Source organism: Gorilla gorilla, chromosome 1 (assembly GCF_029281585.2).
Source record: "Gorilla gorilla gorilla isolate KB3781 chromosome 1, NHGRI_mGorGor1-v2.1_pri, whole genome shotgun sequence".
In the NCBI taxonomy this organism is placed as follows: domain Eukaryota; kingdom Metazoa; phylum Chordata; class Mammalia; order Primates; family Hominidae; genus Gorilla; species Gorilla gorilla.
In genome coordinates this window covers 208,239,798-208,256,021 of record NC_073224.2, presented here as the reverse complement: position 1 = coordinate 208,256,021, position 16,224 = coordinate 208,239,798, and the positions used below count along the sequence as shown (strand labels likewise).

General features: G+C 54.1%; 1 protein-coding gene across 4 annotated transcripts in view; it reads right to left on the bottom strand.

Moving 5' to 3' along the window:
• COL16A1 (collagen type XVI alpha 1 chain) overlaps nucleotides 1-1,394 on the bottom strand; it is a 51,830-nt gene extending 50,436 nt beyond the window's left edge. For 2 of the 4 annotated variants that reach the window (XM_004025347.5, XM_019014225.4), the window contains exon 1: nucleotides 849-1,394. The gene's annotated coding sequence lies outside the window, so the exon portion shown is untranslated. The remainder of the gene's footprint in view (nucleotides 1-848) is intronic. The other 2 variants (XM_019014232.4, XM_019014236.4) reach the window with 2 other exon arrangements.
• Between the last annotated feature and the right edge of the window lie 14,830 nt (nucleotides 1,395-16,224).

Sequence of the window (16,224 nt, the reverse complement as noted above, 5' to 3'; positions counted from 1 at the left end):
CCCCAGGACAGGCAGCTCAAGTGCACAAACACAGAGCCAGGCATGCGTCAGCACAGCACATGCAGATGCACAGGTACATGTACCTAAGGACACATATGTGGTACCAGTGTGCATACAAAGCTATCTGCACACAGGCATGCTCACGGAAACATATGCTCACTGATATACCCAGACACACCAGCTTGCATATACCCACATGCGCACAGCCAGCCTATGACCACTCCTCCTGTAGGTCTTCCTGTTGGGAAGTTCTAATGCAAGTCTGACTGCATTCCTTCCAACTCTAATGGAATCCAATTTTCCTTCCCTCAATCATGGATAGGAAATGAAAACAGAAAGGACCCCTTACCCCAATATATTTGGAGGTAGGACTCCAGCCCCCTTCTCCCTGGGACAGAACTGTGCCCCCAGCCTGCCTATTCATCCCCCATCCTAGTGATATACACATCCCAGCTCTCAAACCCTATCCTGGTCTTCCTCCTGCCAGCCAATAGAAGGGCTGCCAGCTGTGGCGCCATGTGGGTGCATGTGGAGGCATGAGGATGGATGTGATCCTGTCCCCTTCCGGCTCCTAGTCTCTGGTCGCCACTCCTCAGGCTCCAGCCAGAGTGCAGGGCTGCAAGGACAGAGCCAGAGAAGCTTCCAAGGAGACGGCTCACCCCAACACAGAGGCATAGATTTGGGCGCAGGGAGTCAGAACCAGGATGGAGTTTAGAGCTCATCTCACTCTAGAGAAGACGACCAAGGCCCAGAGAGGGAATGCCACTTTCCTCAGGTCACACAGCAAGTCTGGCAGAAAGGGCCTCTCAGCCCAGAGCCCTGAGGCCACCCACTGTATCCCTACTTACCGGTGGCCGGGGATCCCCCCACCTCACTGAGCAGTCCAGGCAGCAGCCGGAGGAAGCAGAGCCCAGGTTCCTCAAGTCTGCTGGGGGTTCTCTATCTCTCCTTGACGGTCACGGGTCCCCAGCTTCCTGGAGCTCGAGCTCTCCCGGCTGTCTGCTGTCTGCTGCCCGGCGCACGCCTGCCGGGGACTGCCGGCCACTCCGGGTGGGGGAAGAGAGGCGGTTCCAGGGGGCTGGGGGCCTGCCAGGGACACTAATGGAACACAGCTGGACCGGCCCGCCAGCGAGGAGGAGGAGGAGGAGGGCCTAGAGGGGGCTCCAGCGGCAGCAGAGGCGGCTGGACTGCGGGGTGCACAGCCCCGCCCTGGGTCTGGCGGAGCTCCCAGGCCCGCCCCTCCTGCCTCACCGCCAGGTGAGCGAGCCTCGAGCTAGGCGGGACCCTACGTGCCCAGAGCTGCCCTGGAAGGGGGCTCCTGCGGGCCCTTTAAGACCCAGGCCTGGAGTTTGAAGTGCTCCCCCTTTCCATGTCCCTGGCTGGGCCCCCAGAAGGCTGCGGGGGGAGGGGGGCGGGGAGGGGACAGGGGTGGAGGGAGCAGGGTAGAGACCCTCCTCCCAAGTGCGTGGCACCCATGATGTGGCTGCCGCCCAAGCCTCGGTGGTCAGCTTTTTCCAGTTCCTCTGCCTAACATTCCCAGTCAGTCTGTCCCTAGGTCTGTCTGTACTGGGAGGAGGAGGGTGGGAACCCCCTCCCTCCTCCGTGCTAAATTAACCCCCTCTGCTCTGGCCTGACTCCCAGAGAAGTGAGACTGAGGGAGTCCCCTTATTCCTCCTTACTCCATGAGGTTGGAAGGGCTCAAATCCCTGGCCCCTGCTCTGGCTTTGCGGTTCCAAATGTGCTGTGTAACCATACTCCGTTTTCTCATCTGGAAGATGGGATCGTGAGAGTATATGCCTCATAGACCTTTGCTGTAAGCAGGAAATGGGCCAAAGGCTGTAAGCGCTTAGCACACGGTCTGGCACATGAGAGGAGCTCAGTAAATATTTGCTGCTATTATCGTTATTACTGTGATCCCTGGCAGGGGACGGGACTGGATTTCAAGCCTTTACACCAGCACTGGGGAGGGACCTGCTTTATATTCACGGTCCAAGGACGCAAGAGGAATTGAGCTGGGCTGAAAGATTGGAGCTCTGAGGAGGAAGGAGCCGGTAATGTTCCGAGTTCTGTCCAGAGGCAGGGCCGTTGACCAAGGTGGAATCCCCACCAAGGGTCTCCTCCCGCTGTAGACCGAAAGCAAATTTATTGGCACCAAGGCTGAGGATCCACAAAGTAGGTTCGAGAGGCCATGAGATGCTGGGCTGAAGAGGGAGAAACTGAGGGTCCCCAATTGAGGGGGGCTCTGGGGGCTCTGTGGAAGCAACGCGCCCAGCCCTGTGGCCTCGGCTAACCCGGGGTAGGGGGAGGTTGTAGGGGCAGGCCTGGGATTTCCCGCCTCCAGACCCAGAGGCGCTGAGTCAGCGGAAACCCCAACCACGCCACAGAGGCGCCCCACTGTGGTCCCAGTGAGGAGCTGGCCCCAGATGTGGCTGTGGCAGTGGTGGGGCCTGGGAAGTGCTGAGCTCAGCAGGCGGGAAGCGGAGGGGGTGGGGCCTTCTGAGCACTCTGGCCTGCGGGGTGGGTGGGCACAGGCCCCGCCTGCCCTGCCAGAGGGTGCTGCCCCAGCAGTGGGCACTCGGGAGAGGTGGGAAACGCACATAGGTCAGGCTCTGTGCTGAGAACTTCACATATGCTAACTCCTTCGATCTTTACTACAACACCTTAAGGCAGAATTCCATTTTTATTCCCAAACCTGCAGCACAGGAAAAACACAACTTGCCCGGGATCCCACAGCTAGTCAGTGGTGGAGCAGAACTCATGTCCAGCCAGCCTAGACTCAGCACGTGCTCTTAACCACCATGCCATCCTGACAGCTCCCACCCGTGCCCCAGACAGGGCAGGTGGCTGGGCCAGGGATGGAAGAACCTGAGAAGGGAGAGCCAGATGCCTTCCCACAGCACCCCAAGGGTGCTCACAGGAACAGCCAAGCCTGGGACACACCTTACGCCTAGAAACACTATCATAGACAGTCTAGGAATGTGCCCATGCCCCTTCCTCCCTTCCACACATACGTGCAGACATCCAGAAACACGCAGTCAGGTAAAGTTCTAGCACAGCACTTGAGTACGCAGACTCCATATGCATGTGTAGGCACTCATGTTCACACAGACACACCCTGGCCCTAGAAACAGTTACACACAGATGTGTAGAGACTCAAGATACGCCTCCACATCAAAGATACACAGAAACACATGTAAGAGCCCAGATTACCCCACAGAAATATATCCCTGGACATATCCAAACACAGGTGCATAATTCTCAGAATGCATGCATACAGCACTGTATATACTCGAATGTGCACACACAGACGCATGCCTGTACACATAGACATGTGTGTACACAAACATACATGTGACCACAGGCATAATTACTCAGATATGCAAGCAGAGAAGCCTGCAGACCTGCAGCACATACATGTGTGCACACAGACATAGATGGCCACACAGACTCGGCTCCCAGAGAAACAGCCACTGGGACATGCACACACTGACACATGTACACACATGCATACATGCAGCTATGCTGACACTTTTACATGCAGTCAGTGCCAGAAAGCCCTGCACGCCAGCAACCCGGGTATCCCATGAGGCTGGGCTCAGCGCCCTCACCCCAGATGGCATCACCAGTAATCAATGCTGCTAATCACCACCAGCTGCCCTGGAGCCTGCATGCTGCTGCTGCGTGGGGCTACCAAGGCCTTCTGGACCTGGGGTAGTATGCCCAGATGTTGGCAGTGCCCAAGGACCCTCCGCCCCCCACTGGGGAATCCCTGTCTGGCAGGGGCAGCCCCTGGGGCTGGGGCAGGGTGAAGAGCCAACCCAGGGCCTGGTCCCAGGACAGGCCCGGGAGCCCCCACGCGTTCAAGCAGAGATGGTGTAAAGTTCTGAGGCTTGAACAGTGGACCAGAACCCCCACATGTACACGTGCACACCTGGGCCCTGGCATATGCGCATACGGGCTCACACGCAGACACATCACACATGATTGATTACTCTTCACAGATATGCCCTTCCTGACTTCCTCATCCCTTTAAATGCCACCATAATTCATTCTGATGCTCAGGTAAAAACCTGAAAACCTTGGCTCCTTTCTTTTCCCTACCACCCCCATCCAATCCTGTCAGTTCTACCCCCCAAATACAGCCCACGTCCATCCACTCCTCCCCACCTCCACAGCTGCAACCCTCACCCAGACCATGATCATCTTCTGCTGGGCTGTTGCAAGAGCCCCCAGCTGATCTGCCTGCTGCCTTGGGGCCCCACCACCCACTTACTTCCCACCTGGTGGCCAGTAAGACCTTTTCTTTTCTTTTTTCTTTTCTTTTCTTTTCTTTCTTTCTTCCCACCTGGCAGCCAGTAATACCTTTTCTTTTCTTTTCTTTCTCTTTCTTTCTTTCTCTCTTTTTCTTTCTTTCTTTTTTCACAGAGTTTCGCTCTTGTCACCCAGGCTGGAGTGCAATGGCGCAATCTTGGCTCACTGCAACCTCTGCCTCCTGGGTTCAAGCAATTCTCCTGTCAGCCTCCCAAGTAGCTGGGATTACAGGTCCCCACCACTATGCCCGGCTAATTTTTGTATTTTTTAGTAGAGACGGGGTTTCACCATGTTGGCCAGGCTGGTCCTGAACTCCTGACCTCAGGTAATCCACCCGCCTTGGCCTCCCAAAGAGCTGGGATTACAGGCATGAGCCACTGTGCCTGGCCAGTAAGACCTTTTCAAACCCATATCAGCTGGCTTCACTCTGTTGCATCCATCTTCCTAGAATAAAGCCCCAAATCTTTCCCTTGGCCTTGCCAAGTCCTTCATGATCTCGCCTCTGTCTTCCTGTCCAGTCACCTCACCGCAAAAGCTGTAGCTGCCCACTCACTTCCTTTCTCAGCCCTGAATTCACTGAGTTCACTTTCCCCTCAGCCCTTGTGCACCAACTCTTCCCTCTGCTGGCGAGGATTTGCCCCTCGTCTTTGCCAGGCTGGCTTTTTGATATCCAGGTCTCACCTCCTAAGTCAACTCCTCAGAGTGGCCTTCCCTGACCACTAGATATGAGGAGCCCCTAGTTGCTCCCCATCACATGATCCTGTTTTGGGGTTTGTTTGGTTGGTTGGTTGGTTGGTTGGTTTGGTTTGTTTTTTTTTTTTTTGAGACAGGGTCTCATTCTGTCACCCAGGCTGGAGTGCAGTGGTGTGATCATAGCTCACTGCAGCCTTGAATTCCTGGGTTCAGGTGATCCTCCCTCCTCAGCCTCCTGAGTAGCCAGGACTACAGGCTGGCGCCACCACTCCTGGCTATTTTTAAAATGTTTTTGTAGAGGCAGGGTCTTGCTATGTTGCCTAGGCTGGTCTTGAATTCCTGGCCTCAAGTGATCCTTCTGCCTCCGTCTCCCAAAGTGCTGGGATTACAGGCATGAGTCACTGTGCCCAGCCCGACCCTGTTTTAAATCTGTACATAGCTCTGGTATTTGTTTGTTTGTTGTCTTTCTCCACTAATAAGCACGAAAGCTCCATGAGTGTCCCTGTCCACCATTAATACCGTCCTTCAGCTGAGCCTGGCATCCTGCAGGCACCCACTATTGAATGAGTGGCTAAATGCATGCAAGCAGTGTCCAAGCACACAGACACAGCCTTGCACTGCAGGAGGTATGGCATAAGCACACATGAGTATGCACGTGTGCTCTCATATGCAGACACACAGTTGCAGCTTCGGGGTCACAGAGGAGAGACTGAGACCAGAGGATCAGGGCTCTCTCTGGCTGCTTTGGTTTCTCTGAGTGTGTCTCTCACTGTCTCTGTCCTCTGTCTGTGTGAAATCTCTGTGGCTCTTTCTTCCTTCTCAGCAAGTCTGTCCCTGTCTCCAGCTCTCTCTTTCGTAGGTCCCTCTGTTTTCCTCTGTGTTTGGGATCCTGTGTATCTAACTTGGCATCTCTATGTCTTTGTGTCTCTGGTCTCTTTTTCTCACACTTTCCGCATCTTTACGTTCCTGTCTTCTGTCTCTGTTTGTCTCTGTCTTCCCTGTCACTATCTCTCTGCGCATTTGTATCTCTCTTCACCCTGTCTCTGTCTCTCCTCACCCTGTCTCTGTCTCTCCGTGTGTGTCTCCTTCATTCTCCATCTGCTCGTCTGTTTCTGGGTCGGGTCTCCATCTTGCTGGCTCTAGATCTCTGCCTCTCTGTCTTTCATTCTTCCTCCCTCTTGTCCTAAATCAGCTCGGCCACCACGTCTTCACGGCTGTCTGCATCCCTGTGGCAGAGAGACCCACCTTTCACCTCTGACTGGCAGCTTTATGGTCATAGTGGGAAGGCCAGTGCTCCTCTCCGATAATGCCCCATCTCCCCTACGGGGCCGTGGCAAACTCCTCACTGAGACCTGGGTCCTGGCAACCTTCCCCAGTCACCAGGCCCAGCCAGGGCATCTTACTTCAAGCAGCTCATGTTACCAGATACCTGCTTGGTTTGACTACCCCGGAGCTGCAAGAGAGGTGAGCCCAGATCCTGATGGACACTGCTGTGGATGTGGCAATGGCCAGGGAAGGTGGACACGGGAGGAGGGAGACACTCCAGGTATCCTGGGCTCCAGCTTGGCTGCCCCTGGACTCTGCCCACCTGTTTTGAATGACTCACAGAGAGTTGTGGCAGGCACAAAAGACCTGGATTCCAGTCTTACCTCTAGCCACTGTGTGGCCCTGGACCCTGGTCCCCATGTGTCATACAATCCCAGTTTAAGCTACCTAGCCTGGTGTGTTATAGCATCTAAAAGAAACAGGCCTAGGCCGGGTGCGGTGGCTCATGCCTGTAATCTCAGCACTTTGAGAGGCCGAGGCAGGTGGATCACAAGGTCAGGAGTTCGAGACCAGCCTGGCCAACATAGTGAAACCCCGTCTCTACTAAAAATACAAAAATTAGCTGGGTGTGGTGGTGCACCCCTGTAGTCCCAGCTACTCGGGAGGCTGAGGCAGGAGAATCGTTTGAACCCAGGAGGTTGAGGTTGCAGTGAGCTGAGATTGCACCATTGCAGTCCAGCCTGGGCAACAAGAGTGAAACTCTGTTTAAAAAAAAAATGAAAGAAACTGGCCTAATTATTCTACCCCAGTGGTTCTCCACAGTGGGCAACTTTGCTCCCAGGGGACATTTAGCAATGTTTGGAGACATTTCTGATTGTCATAATGGGGGAGGGGTTGCCACTGGCATCTGGAGGACAGGGGCCAACGATGTGCCTACCATCCTACAGTGCCCAGGACAGCCCCTCACAATCCAAATTATCTGGCCCCAAATGTCAGCAGTGCTGAAGGGGAGAAATCCTGTTCTGGGCCGGGTGCGATGGCTCACGCCTGTAATCCCAGCACTCTGGGAGGTGGAGGTAGGTGGATCACTTGAGGTCAGGAGTTGGAGACCAGCCTGGCTAACATGGTGAAACCCCATCTCTACTAAAAATTAGCCCGGCATGGTGGCGCGCACCTGTGATCCCAGCTACTTGGGAGGCTGAGGTAGAAGAATCACTTGAACCCGGGAGGTGGAGGTTGCAGTGAGCTGAGATCATGCCACTGCACTCCTGCCTGGGCAACAGAGCGAGACTCCATCTCAAAAAAAAAAAAAGGTTTAAGGCTGGAAAGTCAGGTGGGCGAGAGATTGGAACTTGACTCTGCCTAACACCAGGGCCCATGAGTTTACTCAGGTCACCTGCAGTCCCCCAAGTTCTGTAAAGCAGGAGGGTAGGCATTCTCAAGCTTGGAGGACTTGTTAAACACAGGTCGGCAGGCCCCACTCTCAGAGTTTCTGATTCAGTAGTTTGCATTCCTAACAAGTTCCCAGGTGATGCTGATGTTGTGGACCCAGGGACCACATTTGAGAACCCCTGCAGGAGAGTATGATGTTTGATTATCTGCATGTGGGTTCAAATCCTGACTCCAGCCCTTACTGAGTCTATGACTTGGGGATATCACTTAACCTCTTCCTCTGCAAGCAGAGATAACAGCAGTGCCTATCACGTAGGGTTGCTGGAAGGATTAAGGGAGATAGTGACAAAGAGAAAGCCCCTCACGGGATGCTGGCACCTAGTGAACTCTCAGAAGTGCTCACCAGCGTTAGGATCCCCAACCCAGGCAATGCTCTCCCTTTCCAAACAGAAGAAGCTCCCAGTGAGCAGAGAACTAAAACAGCCTCTTCTCCTGCCTATCAGATATCTCTCCAGGCCTAGTAAGAGCAAGGCACAAGATGCCATCTGACATAAGCCCAGGCGGGACAGTGGGATGTTGCTCACGTCTGCCTAGGTATTGCCAGGGGCTCCTGCCCCATAGCACAGGTTCTCCTGGAGCAGAGGTGAGGGTGGCACATAGTCAGCAGTGAGAACCCCCAGACTGGTGTGGCCCCCAGACTTCCTCCAGAGCCAATCCCACACCTAATGACCCTAGCCTTTTGGGGTAAGAATGGCATAGCTTGCCACCACCACACCTTATCCAAACATCCCTTTGGCCACCAACCAACACAACTCAATCCTGCTGTGCTATGTGACCTTGAGCTAAACCCTAAGCTCCTCTGAGCCTTACTTTCTTCACCTGTAATAATCAAATAAGAGCCAGGTATAGTTGTTCATGCCTATAATCCCAGCACTTTGGGAGGCCCAAGCAGGAGGATCACTTGAACATAGGAGTTTGAGACCAGCTTGGGCAACATAGTGAGACCCTTGTCTCTACAAAAAATTTTTAAAAATTAGCTGGGTGTGGCAGTCCACGCCTGTAGTCTCAGCTACTCAGGAGGCTGAGGCAGGAGGATCTCTTGAGCCCAGGAGGTCAAAACTGCAGTGAGCTGTGACTATGCCACTGCATTCCAGCCTGGGCAACAAAGCGAGATCCTGTTTCCAAAAAAAAAAAAAAAAATGCAAATAAGACCTCAGCATAGTGGCTAAAGGAAGGGGCAAGGGGACTCTAGTTCCAGGGTAACTGGGTTCAAATCCTGCCTGTACCACTTACTAGCTGTGTGACTTTTGACAAACTACCCCATCTTCCTGGAGTAAGCCTCTGTTTTCTCGTTGGTGAAACAGAATTGTCCCTACCTCACAAGGATGCTGTGAGGGTTACCTGTGACAGGACATTTAAAGTGCTGAGCTTGGTTCCTGGAACTCAGTGAACACCAGCTATTCTAGATGTACAATGAAAGTGTGTAACCCTCATTGCCACCACAAAGAGAGTGTGTAATCTTCACCACCACAACACACGCAGTCCCTTGGCGGGCTTCCCTCCCCTCAATGTTTAGCTTTGAGGCTATGTTCACTTTCCTTCCCACTTGGAGGTGGGGAAGGAAATTGGAAACAGGCCCCCAGCGGGGGTAGATCTCGGCAGAAGCTTGGAGGAGGGAGGAGGATCATCAATTATTGGCCATTGATTTGCTTGAGCGTCTTTGTGTCCTGCTAAACCAGAAGTCACAAAAGGAGCTGCTTTGTTACCATTTCTCCCTAAAGCCTGTGACAGAGACTAGGTGTTTTAAAAATACTTGCTGCATGAATGAAAGAGGGGGTCGAGCGCCTTCTGAGGACAAACTCCCCTCCATGAAGTACAAACCAAGGAGTCTCCTGGGGGATGCTTGGTGATGAGGGGAGTATTGAAGGACTCCCAGATTCTTTCTTTGCATGCAAGAAACTCAGACAGTTGGTCTCATAAATTCTTCGAATCCTGGAATCTCTGGGTGGAGAGAAGCTCTGGCAGCTGCCCAGCTCCTCCTCCTCCCAGCAGTGCCTGGGCTGGGGCTGGGCAGGAGAGGCCTGGTGACCTGGCTAGAAAGGAGGCTAAGGGAGTGAGCAGGGGAAGGGAAAGTTCAGGGAGAAACCCCAACTGTTTCACCAAAGCAGAAAATAAATCAGAGATCAAGAAAGGGCGTGATCCTGGCTCTGCTACTTCCTGGCTTTATTATCTTAGGCAAATTCCTTCACCTCTCTGAGGCATACTTTCCATATCTGTAAAAGGGGGGTGATAGTAACAACACTAACCACATGGAATTGTGAGGATTCAATGAGATAATGCATGAGACTACGCCAAGCCCATAGTAAACATTCAACAATGCTCATTCTTATGTACCTTATTTTTATTGGAGCAGACTCTTGTCCTGCATCTTACACCCATGTTCATCTCTGACATTTCCTCCTGATCCCCCATTTTATTATTTACATAGCTGGTTTCATGTAGCTTTAAGAGCTCAGTGACATTTCTGACAGACATAAGACCTTTTTCCATGAAGTGGCCTAAATGATAACACGTAAAGACAGAAAACCAACTGGAGTATTTGTTTGTCAGCCTTGACCATTCAGAAAAGGCCTGACACTGGTGTGTTCGAACGAAAGAGGACAGGTGATGGGAGAGTGGGAGAAAGAGCCTGGGACTGGGGGATTGGCAGACTGGGGGCCTAGGTTCAAGGCCGAGGTCTGCCTTGATGCATTGTTTGGCTTTAGGAGGCTTCTTGCCCTTAGGAAACAAGGGAAGGCTGAACTTGGAGACTCTTGAGCCCACTCCATTCCTCCCAAGTCTGAGGGTCTTAAGCCTGTAATGAGCCAAATATGTCCCCTCCTTGAGATGGGGAAGGGGAATGGGAGTGGAGTGAAGTGAGCCAGACCTGTGTGAGGGCCAGGGTACCACCCTCCCGCTCACCCCCAATTCAGGCCTCATACACACCTCAGTTTACCAGGTGTTCCAGATCCATCCAAGTACCCTGTGACCATTCCCCATACCACCTTAGCTAAGTCCTTCCAGGAAGAGGAGCCCACCACACCACACCCATTAATCCTCCTCTGGAAGGAGAGAAAAATAGGTGTTGGAGATGGTAACTTGCTGAGCAGGACTGAAGCCAGGTGTGTGTGACTCCCAATATGCCACGACTGCTTTTTAAAAAATATTTTGGCCGGGTGTGGTGGCTCATGTCTGTAATCCCAACACTTTGAAGAGGCGGATGGATCACCTGGGGTCAGGAGTTCGAGACCAGCCTGACCAACATGGTGAAACCCCGTCTCTACTAAATACAAAAAAAAAAATTAGCTGGGCCTGTTGGCGGGCACCTGTAATCCCAGCTATTTGGGAGGCTGAGGCAGGAGAATCGCTTGAACCCAGGAGGTGGAGGTTGCAGTGAGCTGAGATTGTGCTGTTGCACTCCAGCCTGGGAGACCGAGTGAGACTCTGTCTCAAAAAAAAATTATTTCAATCATTAGGACAATCCCAAGTATGTCTCATTCCCAATTGACAGGGGAATGGGCCATAAACCTGGGTGTCATCCTCGGGTGGAGCACCTACAGTAGGAAACAGGCCCTAGGAAGTGGAGTGAAATCCAGAGCTGTCACAGGGCACTCTACTGTGCCATGGGCCTCTTCCTCTCTTTGGAACTCGGTTTTCTCATCTATAGAATAGCAGTGTTTGCTCCAGAACCGCTAATATCCAGGTGGGGACTTTGTGTTGCTGCGAGCCCAGGTCCCCACCCTGAAGTCTAGGACAGACCCATGAGCTTGGGTGGGAGAGAAGAGCAATGCAGACGTGACTGTCCTGCCAGGCGGGGGCGCCGCCGCCAGACGCACGAAAACAACCAAATAAATCAGGCCCAGGAACTCCTAATCCTTCCCGGCTGTGGCTGCTACCGCTTGCCCCGCCGGCACCGCCCTGCCAAGGGCGCAGAGTCGGGCCAGCAGAGCTGGAGTGATGCCGGGCCATCGAGGCGTCCTCAGCCCCCGAGGTGGGAGGTGGTGGGGGGGCGGGGGGGAGAAGAAGAAGGCTCTCCCGACACGGTGACTCAGGCCTCCTTGACCCGCTCCTGGGTGGGCACGTTCCTGCGCCCCGGTCTATTTTTAGAGCCGGCTCTGGGCCTGAGCGCAGACTGAAGGGAAGGGGGGCCTCGTGGGGGCCGCAGGCGCCTGGCCAGCTCCTCCAGCTCGGGGCTCAAGCCCCAGGCCCTCCAACTGTCTACTTGGAAAAGGGTGGAAGCACATGGAGGGTGGGTGTCAGGGTGTGCGGCGCAGGCCCAGAGAATGCGCCCCCCTTCCCCACAAGGCTTGGCAGTTCCAGAGAACTGGGCGCGGCCTCCCAAATAACGACCTCTGTTAAGTGGGACCAGCAGCCTCCCGATGGTCGCTCTGTCTGCCCATTGGACCAGGGGCCAGGGCGGGCGGGGCTTTGGGCGACAGAACTGGCTAGGGTGGGAGAGGAGAGGAAGCTGCCAGGTTCTGGGGATCCCGACCCCACCCCGCCGACGGCCACGCCTCCAGCCCACTCTGGCCACGCCACTGGTCTGCCTTTGGACCACACTCGTGGCCGGGTGCCTTCCCTGACTCCGCCCTAGGCCCTGCCTCCTATCTGGCTCCGCCCAGCCCTGGCCAACCTTAGAACCTGTCCCAAGGTCCAGAGAGGCCTAGATGAGGGGTAGCCTGCCTCTGAGAGGCATGGAGCCCTCCTCCCGCGTGGGGTCAGGGAATAGAAGGGCGTCGAGGGTGGGGGGTGAGGGAACGTTCCTGGCGCCGCGAACGGGAAGCCTCCAGGCTGCAGGACGTAGCTGCGGGGACCCGGCAGTCTGCGAGGCTGGAGTGGCCGAGGCCGCCCCGAGCATAGAAACAGCCCTGTGTATACGTGGGCACAGAAAGGCCCAGGGAGGCGCCTGGGCAGAAGTGTCTAAGACGATGCCTCTGCCACGGAGCCCTGGAGTGGGGGCAGCTGATGGCTCAAGACACATGAGCTCTGGTGGAGAGTACAGGGACGCGGGGTTTGGGGAGGCCCAAGTCAAGGTCCATCCTTCTGGGATGAGGGGCGGAGGATGCGAGGCGGAGCCCGGTCTCCAGGGCACCAGCCCTCCACCTAGCGGGAAGCTTGGGAATCGCGGAGTGCAGAGGTGGGGTGCGGAAAGGGTTCCACCGCGCCTGGGCTCCTTTTTCTCCTTGGAGGTCCCACTGGCGCCTACCCACCACCATCCTGGCAGTCCGCTCCATCTCTGGGATTCGCCCCAGATAGAAAGGGGAGTCATTCTAACATCTATCTTCCCTTCTTCCCCCCATCTCCAGGTCCCATCCCCTTCCCTTCTTCCTTGCAGTTATCCCTGGGAGCTGCCTCTGCCCGTTCCGGTCCCTGGAACACCTGACAACTGCTCTTCCTGCCACCAGTTTTACCCTCTCCCCCATCCATTTTTCATAGCCATGTGGTGTTTCTTTTTTTCTTTTCTTTTTTTTTTTTTGAGGCAGAGTCTTGCTCTGTCGCCCAGGCTGGAGTGCAGTGGCGCGATCTCGGCTCACTGCAAGCTCCGCCTCCCGGGCTCACGCCATTCTCCTGCCTCAGCCTTCCGAGTAGCTGGGACTACAGGCGCCCGCCACCACACCCGGCTAATTTTTTGTATTTTTAGTAGAGACGGGGTTTCACCGTGTTAGCCAGGATGGTCTCAATCTCCTGACCTCATGATCCACTCGCCTCGGCCTCCCAAAGTGTTGGGATTACAGGCGTGAGCCACCGCGCCCAGCCGCCATGCGGTGTTTCTAAACAGGAATCTGGTTGTGTCACTTTCTTGATTAGAATCATTCAATAGCATCTTATGGTCCAAATAGACTCCAAACCTTGACTTGGACTTGAGCTCTTCACCATCCAGCTCCACCTCCCTCAGCCCCAGTCCCTCTCTGGGGCTTTCTGTGTTCCACCCATACAGGGGAACTGTCAGCTCCTCATCCCTTTTCCAGGAACGCCCTCCCTGGCCTCATCCTTGCTGTCTTCAGGGCTTAGTCTGGCAGAGACTCCCCTTCTTGGGAGGCCTTTCCTGAACCCCAGGTCTTAGTTAGGTGCCCCTTGTCTGACCTCCCACAACCCCCAGTATGTGCCTGCCTCTCTCAGAGCAGTCACTGCCTGGGTCTCCAATGGCTTATTCACTCCCGTGGCAGGACAATTGATTGAGATATTAATTGCTTTGTTCTCCTGTAGTTTCCCCTCCCACTTGCAAGCTGGTAGCCAAGCCCTTTGATTTTTCTAGCCTCAGGGAACTGTGCAGGGCCAAACGCAGAAAGCTGCTTGAAGTCTGATGGCTTGTCCTGAGTTTGGAAAGAGCTAAACTTCTGGAAGCAGGCGTGCCACGTGTTCCCAAGGGATGGGGAGAAGAGGACAGAGAATTGAGAGGCAGAAGCTAGCTGCAGAGGGTGCAGAAGCTGGGGGTCCTTTGGGTGGTAGGGACCTGTGTCTAGCTCCCCTGACAGCTGATAGCTCCCTTGACAGGTGACAGGAGCTGTGGGGATGTGTGGTAACACACCTGGGGTGGCTGGAGTGCAAACACTTGGGAACCAGCTTCAGTGCTCCAAAGTAGCAGGGGAACAGCTTAGTCACTGAGTCTCAAGGGACCATATGGACTACTAGGACAATGGACATCTCTGTGTGACCAATGTAGACTGAAGACAGGAGGCACCTCTTCTGTGCTCATGTGCAGGGAGGGCCAGCAGCTCCTTGCACACGCCAGTGGAAAAGGTGGGAGGGAGCCTTCAGTGATGGTTGAGATTAAATTTTTTGCCAACTCATAGGAAAGCGTTTAGAGTGAGTCAGACTGGAGTTGGTTTAAAGTGAATACAGAAACGGGGTATTTCTTGTTTGTGTGCCAAGCTTCCTCCCTACTACACCTGTCTGTGTGTCTCTTAATACACTGCAGAGCTGAGACTGTATGTGCCTCATTCAGAATTGTATCCTCAGCACCCAGCGTGGTACCTGGCATATATTGACTGCTCAAAATGTATCGGTTGAATTCGCTTTTCCTCCGTAGCTACAGAAATACTTCTAAAACCCAAGTCTGCTTCCGTGGTTCCCCTCTGGCCCTCAGAATAAAATCCAAACCCCGATGATATCCCACAAAGCCACTGTGATCTCACCGCCCTGTATCCGCAGCCCATCCTCTCCAGCTGAACTGCACTATTTGCAATTCCCCAAACTTGCCAAGTTGTTTCATGCCTCGTGCCTTTGCTTATGAGGCACCCTCTGCCTGGAGTGCCCTTTCCCCTTTCTCTGCCTGCTGAGCTTTCAATTAGTCTTCAGAGCTCAGTGCAAGTGTTTCCTTGTCTTCCCTGACACCCTCTTCTGAAGGCAGAGGAAACCTCTCCTGCTCTGCAGCCTAATGCTCAGGCCCATGTCTGTCTCCTTCTTCCCCAAGCCTGGTTTCCTGGACTGTGGGCTTCTCTAGTAGAGTGAGTCCCCCATGCCCAACATGGTGCCAGGTACACCACAGGCTCTCAATAAATGCTCACTATTCACTGGGCTTTAGCCTTGATCCTCCAAGGACTCATGGTGTGACCTCGAGCAACCTCTCCCTTCTGAGCCTCAGATTTCCTTTCTGCACAACGGGAGGAGTGGAACTGAATGTTCTCTAAGGGCTCTTTCTTCCCTCAGTTGAGCCTGGAAATGAGAGCATGTAAAACACAACTCACCTGTGTGCACGGCAGGCCAGCTAAGGGCAGAGCATGCTCAGACACAGAGCTGCCCATAGCATCCATGCATGGCCACCTGGGAGCAAGCCCTTGCCCAAACAGCTGCACGTGACAATGTCACACAAAAGTGCATGTGGCCCTCTGGACATGGATGTGCTGTCCTCCCAATCCCCATCCCCCATCAACCACTGGCCCTGACAGTGAAAAATTCAGCAGCAGTCAGGGATGCCAGTCTGGCAGTGAGTTAATATTCAAGGAAGGAGCCTTCTGCAATATGCATGCCCTGAGGCTGGTGTCCTATGGGGCTCTCCCCTTCCCAGGCCTGCACAGGCAAAGCCCTCCCCACCCCCCCACAGGCACAGACACAGACAGTCTGCCTGCGGCAGGGCACTGAGAACTAGACCTTCAGCTCTAATTGCTTCCTGGACAGCCCCCTCCCAATGTCTCCTCATTCATTCATTCAGCAATATCTATGCAGTTCCTATCCTGTCCCAGCAACAGTATGAATGTATGACCCTGTTCTGCCCTCAGGGGCTCATAGTCCAGTGGGGGAGACAGACAATAAATAGGAAACAAGTGATATAAACTCAGATCAGGAGAAATGATACTGTGGAAAGGATTAGGTGATGTGATTTTTAAAAAATGACTTGGTGGGGGAAAGGGGTAGTCAAGAAAGGCATTTCTGAGGAGGTGGCATCTCATCAAAAGACAAGAGCCAGCACAGCAGACAGCCAGGGAAGAGACTTTCAAATTGAGGGCACAGCAAACACAAAGGCCCTGGGAAGGGAGAATCCATGAAATGTGTTTGAGGAGCAGAGAGGAGGCCATGGAGCTG